The sequence below is a fragment of the Ambystoma mexicanum genome, chromosome 10 (assembly GCF_040938575.1).
Source record: "Ambystoma mexicanum isolate Mex_15411 chromosome 10, UKY_AmexF1_1, whole genome shotgun sequence".
Taxonomy (NCBI): Eukaryota; Metazoa; Chordata; class Amphibia; order Caudata; family Ambystomatidae; genus Ambystoma; species Ambystoma mexicanum.
Window position 1 is genome coordinate 314,475,139 of NC_090932.1, and position 14,449 is coordinate 314,489,587.

The following is a 14,449-nucleotide window of genomic DNA, read 5'->3' on the forward strand; positions in this document are numbered from 1 at the left end:
ACATACTTCTGCCTGCCCAGTGACTTCCTCGCAGCGTCATGCATCTAGTGATGTACCTTGCTGTGTTGGTAACTGTTGGATCATACTGGGTGCCTTAAGGCTGGGCGCTGTACCTCTTCTCCCCAACAGTTGAAACATATGGAAAACGACCCCTAGTTTAACTGTTCCCAATGTATTACCTCACACTGTTGCTTTGCAGTTGGACCATGTCAGTTGTGTGATTTGCAGCTAACCCTGGCATTTTAGCTCACCTCCATTTGCAGTTTGTTACTTGTATATCACTTTTAAATTAGGTGTTCGGGGAAGTAAATTCTATAATGCACGGCAGTGTGAACTAAGCAGGAAGTGGTCGCTCTGCATTGCGGTATCGGGGTCGCTCTGCTACCTTAACCTGCATGAACGCGCATTCTTACACTTCTTTCCCGTGCGTGTTGCGTTTGTAATTGTTAATGACATGCGCTGCGAAGAAGGAAGCGTTCAGTAGCATCCGTCACACCGGTATAGCACTAGGACCCAGCGGTGGCGAGCGATGCCCGAGACAGTGCGCCTGTTATCATTCTGTTAATACAGTCAGTTGGGCCGGTCTGTGTGCAGCTGCACACGAGTGCGCGTCCGGGGTGCGCAGCCTCTGGCCAGACATACACACTTGTTCCTCTAATTCCTCTAAAAAAAAAAAATGCCCATCCCCCACCCGTGCCCAGCCCCGCTCCCAGTGTCTGCAGGCGCTGTCCTTCCTCTTCCAGCTTCAGCACAGTGACAGCCTGAGACTTCTCCTATTATTGCCCTGCTCACATCCGGGGCTGGGTTTGGTAACCTGAAAACGCAGCTGACCCGGAAAAAAGAAACACGTTTAGAGAGAGAGAGGTGAAGGGAATGTGAGTGATGTGGTGAGGCGGCCGCTGCTTGCGGGGGAGTTGCTGTCACTTTCTGGATGTGCCTGCGCGGGGGGCACCCATGGCTTCTCGTCTTTAGGGCGCGCCCTCTACGCCCCTCAAACAAAGCCATCCTCAAAGTCCGGGGACCCAAAGGAGCGCCCCCACATCCCCTCAAGCATCCCCCTTCTCGCAGCTGCGGCCCCGACTTTTCAAGCACAAAAGGTGAGTTGTTAATGTGAGTCACTTCTGTGCAATTTGTTTTGACGGTGCCCACTAAAGTGCTGATAGTCATGAAAAAAGTGAGGGTGGTGCACTGAACAGACCCTCATTTAAGGCGCGAGTCTGACCCCGCTTTTACATGTTTCGTGCGCACGTCACGACGGACTTCGCAACTATCCAAAGTTACGGGTTGTCAAGATGAAAGCAAGCGAGCGAAGGAGGTATGCGCCTGGCGTGGGAGCAGGCAATGCGAGCTCTGCAGGCACACGATGCAGACCCGAAAGGAAATACACGGAGAGATGCAGGCAGACCCGGCAGCCTTGAGGAGAAGTCCGAGAGCAGTGTGGGCTGCCGTGGCACCGTGTCCCCATTCAGGGCCGGTCTTAGACCAGATTGCACCCCAGGCGGGAAGCATTGTTGGCGCCTAGCTCCACCCTCAAAAAATGACAAAATTGGATTTTACAAATGTTCTTAATGGGGCACTCCATAAAGAACCAGATGGAAATGTAATACAACATGCATACATTCGCTACTAGGTGACAGTCTTAGAATGTTACCTGTATTATGTGTCCAAAAAGTAACTTTTCTTGACTTTGACATTGCAAATTCCAAGCAAAAGCCCACATTTCTAACAATTGGACATGCAAACATGTGCTTAAGTGCCTAAATTACAGACTGGTCTCAAATGCCAACTTCACTGCAAAGTGTGTGATCCTGGACACGTGATTTTTATATCACTGTGATTTATTTGTCAACATTTGAAGAGTCTAGAAGTTATTCAGTTCATACTATACATGCCAACATTATCCATTCTATTAGGGAGCTGTCCTGGATTTATAATGGGGAAATACAGAACGACAAGTTCCAGAATGCAAAGTTAAAAGCAGGACTGGCCTATCATCCCTTAATAATAATAATAATAATAATAATAATAATAATAATAATTTGGCATTTATATAGCGCTACGAACCCTCAGGTATCTGAGCGCTGCTTATTATTACCCACGGTGTGTGGTGCTTGACTGGAATAGATATGTTGGCCTGCATGGTGTACGCTATTAAATTTAAAAAAGGGCTCCTTCATGGTATTTTGTTTCATGTATACATCAGCTTTTTAGAGTACCAACTTTGGTTGGGTGATACTGTATATGTTCTATGTAAAGTGTTTTCGTGAAAACTATATAAACATATCATTATCATTACTGTATTTGTGAAACTTCCCTACCAAACACCCTGCTCCCTACAAGGTGTAGTCAACCAGTTATGAAATAGAGGCACCCACTCTGTAGATTGGTGACCACTCTACTCAAGTAGGCCAGATTTGTGGGGGCCCATTTCAACATGATGTTTGCGGGATCACTGGGTTGCATACGTTACAATACCGAAAAAGGTAAGGTTACTAGCCACCGATTATCACAAGATGGTTAGCCGCCAGGGAGCTTAAACAGGAAATGCCCAGTGAAGAGCTCTAAACCCTTCTTTGTCAGCAAATGGCTCATGTGGAGGAACCAGTGTTTGAAGGCACTGAGGTGATAACACTTCTGTATATCTTGTGGGAAGAGAAAACACAGCTTTAGAAATTAATATATTGCACGACTGCTGACCGGCAACCTGGGGCCAGTTGCTGAGGGCCCCCTGAGGAACCAGACACCTTTCCTTTGAAAATGTTGAAAGGCCCCAGCGCCGTCCCTGTACTTGAGTACAGTGGCCTTCGCTAGGTAATAAGTCCTTCAGCCTTTATTTACCACCCATGTTAACTACAGAGGCCTCAGCAACTACAGTTCACCACCCTCTTTCGCAGTGATCTTAAAAGCTTCATATCTATAGCAGTGGCATGACCCAGAGGCCAGTCTCCGGTCCTGAGAGTTCAGATCTGGCCTGCCTGAAATAAATCTCGGTGTAGAACTAGAACTAGGTCCTTTCACTTGGAGGACAGGGGGTTGACTCACTCACTTGCGTGATGCCGCAGGGGCCCATTTACCTGCTGTACTAGTGAAAATCTACACTGGGCCTTTCTATCACGCCACTGGAATATGATTTAAAAATGACCATTTACATAAATTACATGCATAGGATATATGATATCTCTGAAGAGGAAGACATTAAAAGTGCCTCTGTTCTGTTCCTCGTTCCGCTGTGGGGGATGCCATTACAGCACCTAGATAATGACACTGCTTGTGGAGCACCAGCAGATTCTATAATGTACTCACTGCAGAAGACAAGTGTTACACGATCGTCTCGCTTGCTGGTAAAACTGTCTGTAACTGAAACAAGAGAGCCAGGCTGGGATGGGTGGGGCCGAGTTTAGCTCAGTAGAATGTTGCATACCTCAAAGGACAATAATGAATGTAGGTTGTTTGTCGCCGCTTGTGGTACGTCCCGACGTATGCATAGCTGTGTCTGCCTGTGCTACAAGAATTGAGCAAAACCTTGCTTTAGGGTACTAACGCACTGCTTTTAATCCTGCAAGTTAATTTTGATAATCTAAACATTTTACTGTCAGAATAACCCACAGGACATAAAACTACCTAATGGCTATTCCTGTAGTACATTCTCAGCTCAGTTGGTTTGGCTACAGGGGCACAGGAGCAATTAGTCGGGCGAGTGTGGTGAAGTAGGACGAGAGGGGGAGTCAGGAGCGGAGAACCAACGTCCCACACGACACAAGGTTAGAGATCTGCACACGCAACTTCAGCCCTTCCTGAGGCCTAATTTGCTGTGTGATTACGATACCAATGTCCGGTTTGGAGCGGAAGCCCAGTGCTAGTGGCAATGGCAGTACGGAATACACTGTCATATTTGATGTTCTTATGGAGGGGTGGGATCGTGGTGTACACTAAATATTACCCAATCCAACACCGGATTGTGTATTTCTTGAGCACAATCCTGGCTAAAGGGATGGCCTTATTTTCCGTGATATCACACACTTACTTTACCGAAGCATGAATGGCTTTACATACACCACTTTGTCTTTATTTCATGCCAGGCAGACAGGACCAGAAAACCAACATCCGACACAACACAAGGTGAGAGAACTGCAGACAACAGGCTTAATTTGCTGTGTGATTATGATACCATGTACTTGCAGTCTACAACCTTTGGAATGGAAGCCCAGTGGCAGTATGGATAATACATTGTGTCATATTTTATGTTTGTATGGACAAGAGGGCTCGTGGGGCGCAACCAAAATCTTACCGAATCAATAAGCACTGTCTTTTGTATTTCCTGAGCACAATCCATCAGGATCGGATAGTGTCACTCTTGGCAGACGCCTTCACAAGGACTTGGCCTCCTCCTGAGTCCTGTCCTCACTGGACCTGCTGCTCCTGTGCCTGGGACTTGATCCTCCAAGCCTGATGGCGATTCATCTCTTTGGAGTGTCCAGTCCCTGCTGTCCGGCTAAAGTAGGAGCTGCCTGAAAAGCCCAGCCAGCTAAACAATCTCCTCCTAACTGCAGCGCATGCACTGAGGAGGAGGCACGTGCGATCAGGCCTGTCTGGGCCCAAAGAACTGATAAGCAACAAATGTTGCTTTTCACTATGATCCAGTAACTGCCATGGAGACCCGAGGTGCACGGCTAGCCTGGCTTTTCCCACTCAGTCTGCTTTAAAGTAGCACCTTGTTTTTGTATACGTAGCTAGTAACATAGTGTGCTTAACTTTATCAGAATAAAACTAAATGGTGCAGCATTGCAGCATCAAGCACCGTGCATGGTGGTGGTGTTGGAGCCCTTTTAGAAGAGTTGGACAGGCGCCCCCTAGAGCCTGGCACGTCAGGCAGCCGCCTGCACGGCCTGATGCAAAGACTGGCCCTGTCCCCATTCATTGCCCTGGCACGGGGGTTGTGTGTGTGTGTGGGTGACATGTGTCAGTGCTCTCCCACAGCCGCCACTCCCCACCCTTGCACAGGGGCCTGGGTTCTGTGCGGGTGACAGGCGGCAGCAGGTGTGTGTATGTGGACAACCTGCACCTGCTGAGCCGCACTTCCCGTGTCACATTCTCCGCATATCTAAAGGCGAGTTTACGTTTGTCAGAGCGTCACAGTGCGTGCATTTTTATCGTGTTTTCCAGTGGCGTATGTTTCGCTCTTTCACACTTGGGTGAAGTTAGGGGTTGCTAGGACGTGTCGTAAAAAAGGAATTGGGCGTGGCCCGGGTTACCCATCCTTCAGCGTTGAGGTGCTGCGATGTGTACATCGGTGTAGCCGGCTAACAAAAGCACAGTTGCAACCTGACTGTGACTATTAAGAGACCTGCCTTTCCCTTCGGTTTTGCAGCTGCAGCTCTCGAGACAAGGCATATCGTACGGCGCTCTCTTACCGGCCATGGGTATGCTGTAATACAATGCGTAACACACTATGCATAACACAACATAATATATCTACACTGCTGTTACTGTGACACCACAGCTGGCTGATCACGTCACAAACCTGCATTTGTGACAAAAGAAATAGCAGATTAAATTGTAGTCCTCAAGTTGTGATGTCACTTACTGACAGCCCGCACTTCTCACGGACGATGGCTGCCACTGCCACTCTCAGAAAACCAACCTGGGTTGTTTAAACTCGCAGACAGCTACTTCACAAAAACAAAACGCAGTCTTTCCACCCGCTGCGGAATATTTCTAAACCCAAACGCACCCGTTAGCTGTTTTAAAATGAGGATGCCAAAGTCATTCTCGTATCTGGTGGAATGTGTCAGCCGGGGGTAACTCCGAGATAAGTGGGTGCTCGGCCTGCAGGTCGCGCGCTTGTGCCCTGCATGGCCTTTCGCCCCTTTGACGTCGTCAAATGGTAATAGTAACCAATGAACGAGCTTGAATCCAGTTTATTTTGGGGGGAGGGTGGGTTCATGCGGCAAGTTAAAAGGGGGGGTTTGCAAGTGGTCAGGCCATGCACGTTGGCAGTGCCTTCAAACATCAGCTCAGTACTATGACTTCCCAATGTCCCGCCTCCACATTGCATCTACAGACATCCATTGCTCTGCTCAGGTACACTATCCCATTGCACTGTGCACACTCAATATGCCAGGAACACCTTCACGGGTCTTGCCTCGTTCTCACACGCCCATTTCCAACACCATCCACTACTCTGCTGTAACACTCACATGCCACGATAATACACCCAGAATCAGCCTCACGTGCCTACACACTGCCTTCAGCCTCATATCAAATGAACGCGTTACATGCGCCCGGTTTCGTCTGGATGGGCACAGTGACAACCTTACATTCAAAGGTCCATAGTGCCATTTTCAGATTCATTTGGCAGAAATGGATTAATAAGCCCAGGTTCAGCTTGACATGCTCAGGTCCCGCATTGCCCATTTAGGAACTAATTGATGCACCAGTTAACACATTGCCCTCAGAAAGTTCAGATGCCACACAGAACAGGGTGCAGGTCACGCTTCCCTGCCATTCACTGGACAGGCAACGCACGAGCAGCAACAGTGTGCATGCACGCCACTCGCTGAAGAGGTGGCACACAGGCTGCAAGGGCAGCATCCCCTTCACTGCCCCGAGCAGGTGCAGCACGGCTAGCAGCAGTGCAAGCGTTGCACAAACAAGTGGTGCAGCGCAAAGACCATCAGCCCAAGCTTCCATTGCACAGAATAGGCCCAGCATGGCTAGCAGCAGTGCAAGCATTGCCCATACAAGTGGTGCAGCGCAAAGACCATCAGCCCAAGCTTCCATTGCACAGAATAGGCCCAGCATGGCTAGCACCCGTGCAAGCATTGCCCATACAAGTGGTGCAGTGCAAAGACCATCAGCCCAAGCTTCCATTGCACAGAATAGGCCCAGCATGGCTAGCAGCAGTGCAAGCATTGCCCCTACAAGTGGTGCAGCGCAAAGACCATCAGCCCAAGCTTCCATTGCACAGAATAGGCCCAGCATGGCTAGCAGCAGTGCAAGCATTGCCCCTACAAGTGGTGCAGCGCAAAGACCATCAGCCCAAGCTTCAATTGCACAGAATAGGCCCAGCATGGCTAGCAGCAGTGCAAGCATTGCCCATACAAGTGGTGCAGCGCAAAGACCATCAGCCCGAGCTTCCATTGCACAGAATAGGCCCAGCATGGCTAGCAGCAGTGCAAGCATTGCCCATACAAGTGGTGCAGCACAATGACAAGCAGCCCGAGCTTCCATTGCACAGAATAGGCCCAGCACAGAAAGCAGCCTTGCAAGCATTGCCCATACAAGTGCAAGCTTCCATTGCACAGAATAGGCACAGCATGGCTAGCAGCAGTGCAAGCATTGCCCATACAAGTGGTGCAGCTCAAAAACCATCAGCCCAAGCGTCCATTGCACAGAATAGGCCCAGCATGGCTAGCAGCAGTGCAAGCATTGCCCATACAAGTGGTGCAGCGCAAAGACCAGCAGACCGAGCTTCCATTGCACAGAATAGGCTCAGCTTGGCTAGCAGCAGTGCAAGCGTTGCCCATACAAGTGGTGCAGCGCAAAGACCATCAGCCCAAGCTTCCATTGCACAAAATAGGCCCAGCATGGCTAGCAGCCGTGCAAGCGTTGCACAAACAAGAGGTGCAGCACAAAGACCAGCAGCGCAAGCTTCTATTGCACAGAATAGGCCCAGCATGGCTAGCAGCAGTGCAAGCATTGCCCATACAAGTGGTGCAGCGCAAAGACCATCAGCCCAAGCTTCCATTGCACAGAATAGGCCCAGCATGGTTAGCAGCTGTGCAAGCATTGCACAAACGAGTGGTGCAGAACAAAGACCAGCAGCCCGAGCTTACATTGCACAGAATAGGCCCAGCATGGCTAGCAGCAGTGCAAGCATTGCCCATACAAGTGGTGCAGCGCAAAGACCATCAGCCCAAGCTTCAATTGCACAGAATAGGCCCAGCATGGCTAGCAGCAGTGCAAGCATTGCCCTGACAAGTGCACAGCACAAAGACCAGCAGCCCGAGCTTCCATTTGACAGAATAGGCCCAGCATGGCTAGCAGCAGTGCAAGCATTGCCCATACAAGTGGTGCAGCGCAAAGACCATCAGCCCGAGCTTACATTGCACAGAATAGGCCCAGCAGGGCTAGCAGCAGTGCAAGCATTGCCCATACAAGTGGTGCAGCGCAAAGACCATCAGCCCAAGCTTCCATTGCACAGAATAGGCCCAGCATGGCTAGCAGCAGTGCAAGCATTGCCCATACAAGTGGTGCAGCACAATGACCAGCAGCCCGAGCTTCCATTTCACTGAATAAGTCCAGCACAGAAAGCAGCCTTGCAAGCATTGCCCATACAAGTGGTGCAGCACAAAGACCATCAGCCCAAGCTTCCATTGCACAGAATAGGCCCAGCATGGCTAGCAGCAGTGCAAGCATTGCCCATACAAGTGGTGCAGCGCAAAGACCATCAGCCCAAGCTTCCATTGCACAGAATAGGCCCAGCATGGCTAGCAGCAGTGCAAGGATTGCCCATACAAGTGGTGCAGCGCAAAGACCATCAGCCCAAGCTTCCATTGCACAGAATAGGCCCAGCATGGCTAGCAGCAGTGCAAGCATTGCCCATACCATTGGTGCAGCGCAAAGACCAGCAGACCGAGCTTCCATTGCACAGAATAGGCTCAGCATGGCTAGCAGCAGTGCAAGCATTGCCCATACAAGTGGTGCAGCGCAAAGACCATCAGCCCAAGCTTCCATTGCACAGAATAGGCCCAGCATGGCTAGCAGCCGTGCAAGCGTTGCACAAACAAGAGGTGCAGCACAAAGACCAGCAGTGCGAGCTTCCATTGCACAGAATAGGCCCAGCATGGCCAGCAGCAGTGCAAGCATTGCCCATACAAGTGGTGCAGTGCAAAGACCATCAGCCCAAGCTTTAATTGCACAGAATAGGCCCAGCATGGCTAGGTGCAGTGCAAGCATTGCCCTGACAAGTGCACAGCACAAAGACCAGCAGCCCGAGCTTCCATTTGACAGAATAGGCCCAGCATGGCTAGCAGTAGTGTAGGCATTGCCCTTACAAGTGCGCAGCACAAAGACCAGCAGCCCGAGCTTCCATTTCACAGAGTAGGCCCAGCATGGCTAGCAGTAGTGCAAGCATTGCCCATACAAGTGGTGCAGTGCAAAGACCATCAGCCCAAGCTTTAATTGCACAGAATAGGCCCAGCATGGCTAGCTGCAGTGCAAGCATTGCCCTTACAAGTGCGCAACACAAAGACCAGCAGCCCGAGCTTCCATTTCACAGAGTAGGCCCAGCATGGCTAGCAGTAGTGCAAGCATTGCCCATACAAGTGGTGCAGCGCAAAGACCATCAGCTTCCATTGCACAGAATAGGCCCAGCTTCCATTGCACAGAGTAGGCCCAGCATGACTAGCAGCAGTGCAAGCATTGCCCATACAAGTGCTGCAGCACAATGACCAGCAGCACGAGCTTCCATTTCACTGAATAGGTCCAGCACAGAAAGCAGCAGTGCAAGCATTGCCCATACAAGTGGTGCAGCGCAAAGACCATCAGCCCAAGCTTCCATTGCACAGAATAGGTCCAGCATGGCTAGCAGCAGTGCAAGCATTGCCCATACAAGTGGTGCAGCGCAAAGACCATCAGCCCAAGCTTCCATTGCACAGAATAGGCCCAGCATGGCTAGCAGCAGTGCAAGCATTGTACATACAAGTGGCGCAGCACAAAGACGGGCAGTCCACGTTTCATTTCACAGAATAGGTCTAGCATGGCTACCAGCAGTGCTTGCATTGCACATACAGTGGTGCAGCGCAAAGACCATCAGCCCAAGCTTCCATTGCACAGAATAGGTCCAGCATGGCTAGCAGCAGTGCAAGCATTGCCCATACAAGTGGTGCAGCGCAAAGACCATCAGCCCAAGCTTCCATTGCACAGAATAGGCCCAGCATGGCTAGCAGCAGTGCAAGCATTGTACATACAAGTGGCGCAGCACAAAGACGGGCAGTCCACGTTTCATTTCACAGAATAGGTCTAGCATGGCTACCAGCAGTGCTTGCATTGCACATACAGTGGTGCAGCGAAAAGACCCGCAGCCCAAGCTTCCATTTTACAGAATAGGTTCAGCACAGAAAGCAGCTGTGCATTCTTTCTTGGATTACAATAGAAAGCAGCAATGCAAGCTTCATTCCTATTGCAAGGTTCCCACCCACATGAAAGGTGCAGCACACGTAGCAGTCATGCAAGAGTCCCTCCCACAACAGGTCTGGAAGAGACAGCAACAGTATAAGACTCTACTCAAAGAGAAAGTACACAGTACTGCCAGCAAGACTGAAGACTTCTATCCTACATGACCTCTGCAGCAAAGTCAGCATGAGTGCAGAGTTGCCACTCGCAGGAGAATTGCAATATATGTGGCAGCAGTACAAGCTTCCTTCAAACAACATGTCTGGCGTAGGCACCAGCAGTCAGGGGTGGGTTCGGAAGGTGTAGCAAGGGGCAATTGCCTCCCAGGCTGGCAGGGGTGTTCTTTCCTGGGCCAGGGCTGTGATTTTAAAACAAAAAATAAAAGATAAAATCCTTCAGAAGCCTCCCTGCCTGAAAGGAACACAGTGCCTCAAGGCCTGCTTGGCTTCTGTGTAGATAGACTGAGGCACACGTGTTGATTTCAACAATGCTGCAAATTTGCCTAGGTGTCCACTTACGTGTGTGAGAGGCACAATAACCTAGGTGGCAGGTGTGCTCTAGCACTTTGAAGCGTCCTCTATGCGCTAGATGTAAATATCTTAGACCAATTGACAGGCCAGACCCAAGGAAGATGGTAAAATACTTCTTTAATTTCAACAAAAGAAAGCAAAGAGATATAACAGCTATCAAAATAGATGCATGAATATTCACATCCTATCTTGCTTGTACAGGGTTTATATACTTTTTCATACTTCATTTATGATGTCATCCTACGTGTCATTTTGCAAAACCTATTCACGAGAGAGATTGGATTATTGGAACATGTCTACCTATGGAATCATACGGGTTAATATGTCATTGGCTGCCCCTTGTCTGTAGGACACGCCCTGAGCTACTTCTACATATGTCATTTACTGATTATAGCAGAGAATATGACATCAGACTAATAAATGCAACATTGTATGTAAATGTGCATGGCAGGCTTATGATTGGTCTGCAACCCCATCCAACCTTGGTCTTTCGGCTCGGCTAGCAGCATGTGAGTGAAAATGAACCTAGGTGTTCGAACTGCATCAACTAGCTCTTTGTTTTCCCAATTAGTCTGTCACATTTCATCGACCTAATTCTTTGCCAAGGCCAACCGCTTGTAGTTGACCTCGTAGTCTGCTCACTGTTCTGGAACATTTAAGGGAGTATGGGCATGCTTCTATCTCCATCTGGCTTTAATGAATAACCCTTCTGTTCGACTTCTATTAACGTGTTAGGAGACCTCGATTTTGTCCCTTACAGCCTCTCAATTAATGTTATTTGATTCTATTATACTGCGTGTCGTTGCTTCTCTTGGCCTCTAGAGACTTGCTCCCTCCACCTGACTTAGGCTTTTGCCTTCGTGGCCTTCATGGTTGTTCAGCACTTGGCACCTGCAAATGTCCTTACTTCTCCTAATTTTAGCAGAAATATGTCCTAGTGCCATATGGTCTGTCCATTCGATTCCCTTTGTGCCTTGCACCTATTTCTCGAAATAGTCTCCTTGGTTCCCGGTACTCCCTTATTCTGCACATGAAAACAGCTTCTTCATCAGTTCATCAATTTGCAATCCTAGGCTCGTATGTTGAGGTTTCAGGGTTAATTCTTAACACGGGCCATCGTCCATTTTTTTCCAATGGCCATCCTAAACGTTATGTATATACATCTTTTTTAGCAAGCTTCTATATGTCTTTTCTATCTTGCGTTGCAGCGTATTTACAGTTATTGGCTTTACCTCCTTATATTCATGATCACTTCATCACTTAGGTACATGTTTCTCTTAGTACTTCAGTTACACCATCAGTCTTATTTATAAATGTATTTATTATTTTCATAAGCAGAACATACAACGGATAACACCCCACCCCCCCTACTCCTCCTCCCTTCTCCGGCCGGAGAATATTCTCTAAGTCCTCTGGGAGTCGCTCATGCCCTGTACAAGTCCAATATTTTTATTTTGTGTGGACAGCACTGCTCCATGTAGTCCGATTAAGTGTATTCCAACACCTTTCCCCATTCTTTTGCAAAGGAGCCACTAGCGCCTTTCAGGGTGTGGGAGAGTTTTTCAATTGTAACTAGAGACCAGACCTTCTGCAGCCAGCTGAAAACCAATGGGGGATCCTGGTGCTTCCAGCTCTGGGCTATAGCTGCCCAGGCCACTATTAACAGTCCCATAAAGCACCTTCAATGCGACTTAGAGAGCTCTTTTTCTGCGAGGTCCTTGAGCCCACAGATCCACACCCGCTCCCCCATTCGAGCCACATTCGGGAGGATTCCCTGCATCTGTGCCTTTATTTCGACCCAGAAGCCCTGTATGTTTTTACAGTCCAACCAGATGTGCCTCCAAGTGCCTTCGCCTCTACACTCTCTCCAGCACCTATTGGACACCTGCGGAAACATCCCTTTCAACCTCACTGGTGTCAAGTGCCACTGGGTCATCACCTTTACCCACATCTCCCTCATCTGGACCGATCGTGTCAATCATGGGATACCGCCCCAAAGTTCTTCCCATTGCTCCCTACTGATGGGCTCCCCAAGGTTTGCTCCCATTTCACCATATAGGTCCAACTGACCCTTTCCCCCTGCACATTGATGAATTTATAGAGGGTTGATACCAGCTTTCTGGTTCCCGGGTTGGTTATAGTGAACTTCTCAGACTGAGTGAGGTCCTGTGTCGCCGCCTGTTTGATCATTGGGGTGTTTAACCAGTGTTTAAGTTGTTCATATTTAAACATATCTGATTCCCTGAGTTTCAAGCTCTTTATGCAAGTTTCAAACTGTAGTACCTCCTGATCCTCCATCATTTCCTCAATGTTTGTGCACCCCGCCAGTTCCCAGTTCCTGTAAGCACCCTTTTCCATACCCGGTGGGAATTCTGGGTTCCTGAGCAGGGGGTAAAGGGTCCCGGCACTGTTGTCACTATGCCACTCTGTGCCAGTTCGTCCCACGCGTCCAGCGGAGCCTTCATGACCGCGCTGACTCTCAGGTTTGTGCGTCTATACTGGATACCCTTCCACAGCAGTTCCCTCAGTGGTGTTCTGGCGACCGCTCTATCCTGTTCAGCCCAAACCTTATGTTGCTCCTCCCCAATCCATTCTTTCGGTACCCACAGCTGGGCTGCCTGATATTACCTGTAGAAGTGCGAAGAGCCAAACCACCCTCCTTTATTGAGGCCGTTAACACTGTTTTTGATACCCTTGGTGCTTTCTTTTTTCATATAAATGAGGTTATAGCCTTTGCTAGCGCCCTGAAGAAGGACCTGGGGATCTTTATCGGATAGCTTGAAAATAAAATAATAGTTTTGGGAGAATCGACATATTTATCGTGGAGACTCGCCCCCACCGTGAAATCGCCAGGGGGTTCCATCTCTCCAATCCCCTCTTGATTGTCCCCAGCAAGCCCGGGAAATTCCCCCCATACAGTTGGTTCACGCTGCTCGTAAGAGTTATTCCTAAATATTTGATCCCCTTGTCTGCATACCTCAGTCCAAGTGATGCGGCCACCCTCCTCAGTTCCCGGAAGTCCCCTGCTAGTGGGAGAATTTCAGATTTATTCCTGTTTATCTTTAACCCCGCTATCGCACGAAGGTCTCCAACTCCCTTATTACCTCTGGGAGAGTGCAGGTCGGGTCCGCTACAATCATCTGCAGATCGTCAGCGTACGCGACTACCTTGTGTTGCTTACCAGCCATTTCCATCCCCTCTATCGTCCCCAACTCCCTAAACCTGCATAGTAGTAGCTCCAGGAAGATAGCGTATAATAGGGGAGAAAGAGGGAATCCTTGCTTCGTACCCCTCGAAAGCTCCACTCTACCCGTTACCTCACCATTTATGCCTATCCTAATGGAGGGGGAGTTGTAATTAGCCCTAATCATGTTAAAAATGTGTCCCCGAACCCCATCTGTTCTAGTGTTCTAAAGAGGATTGACCATTGACCGCCGTTGTGGCATCGACCGCTAGCAGAATTGCAACCTTCTCCACCAGATGCGCAATGCGCCTCAAATCCTGACTGATCTGTATTTATCAGGTTGGGGAGTAGTGGGGATAACCTAGAGGCAAGAAGTTTTGTGTAGATTTTGGCATCCTGATTTATCAAGGCAATTGGGCGGTAAGACCCTGGGTATGCCGGGTCTTTTCCCGCTTTGTGGAAGACCAGGACCTTCGCTTTGTTTATATTTGGGGTCAAGTTTCCCTTCTCTCTTAAGGAGTTATACAATTTTGTCAGGAATGGAACTAAATCCTCTGTG

General features: G+C 49.1%; 1 protein-coding gene across 3 annotated transcripts in view; it reads left to right on the plus strand.

Annotated features, from left to right (window-relative positions):
• Positions 1 to 552: 552 nt before the first annotated feature.
• PLEKHA2 (pleckstrin homology domain containing A2) overlaps positions 553 to 14,449 on the plus strand; it is a 1,084,343-nt gene continuing 1,070,446 nt past the window's right edge. The window contains exon 1 of one of the 3 annotated variants that reach the window (XM_069617914.1): positions 553 to 1,097. The gene's annotated coding sequence lies outside the window, so the exon portion shown is untranslated. The remainder of the gene's footprint in view (positions 1,098 to 14,449) is intronic. The other 2 variants (XM_069617916.1, XM_069617915.1) reach the window with 2 other exon arrangements.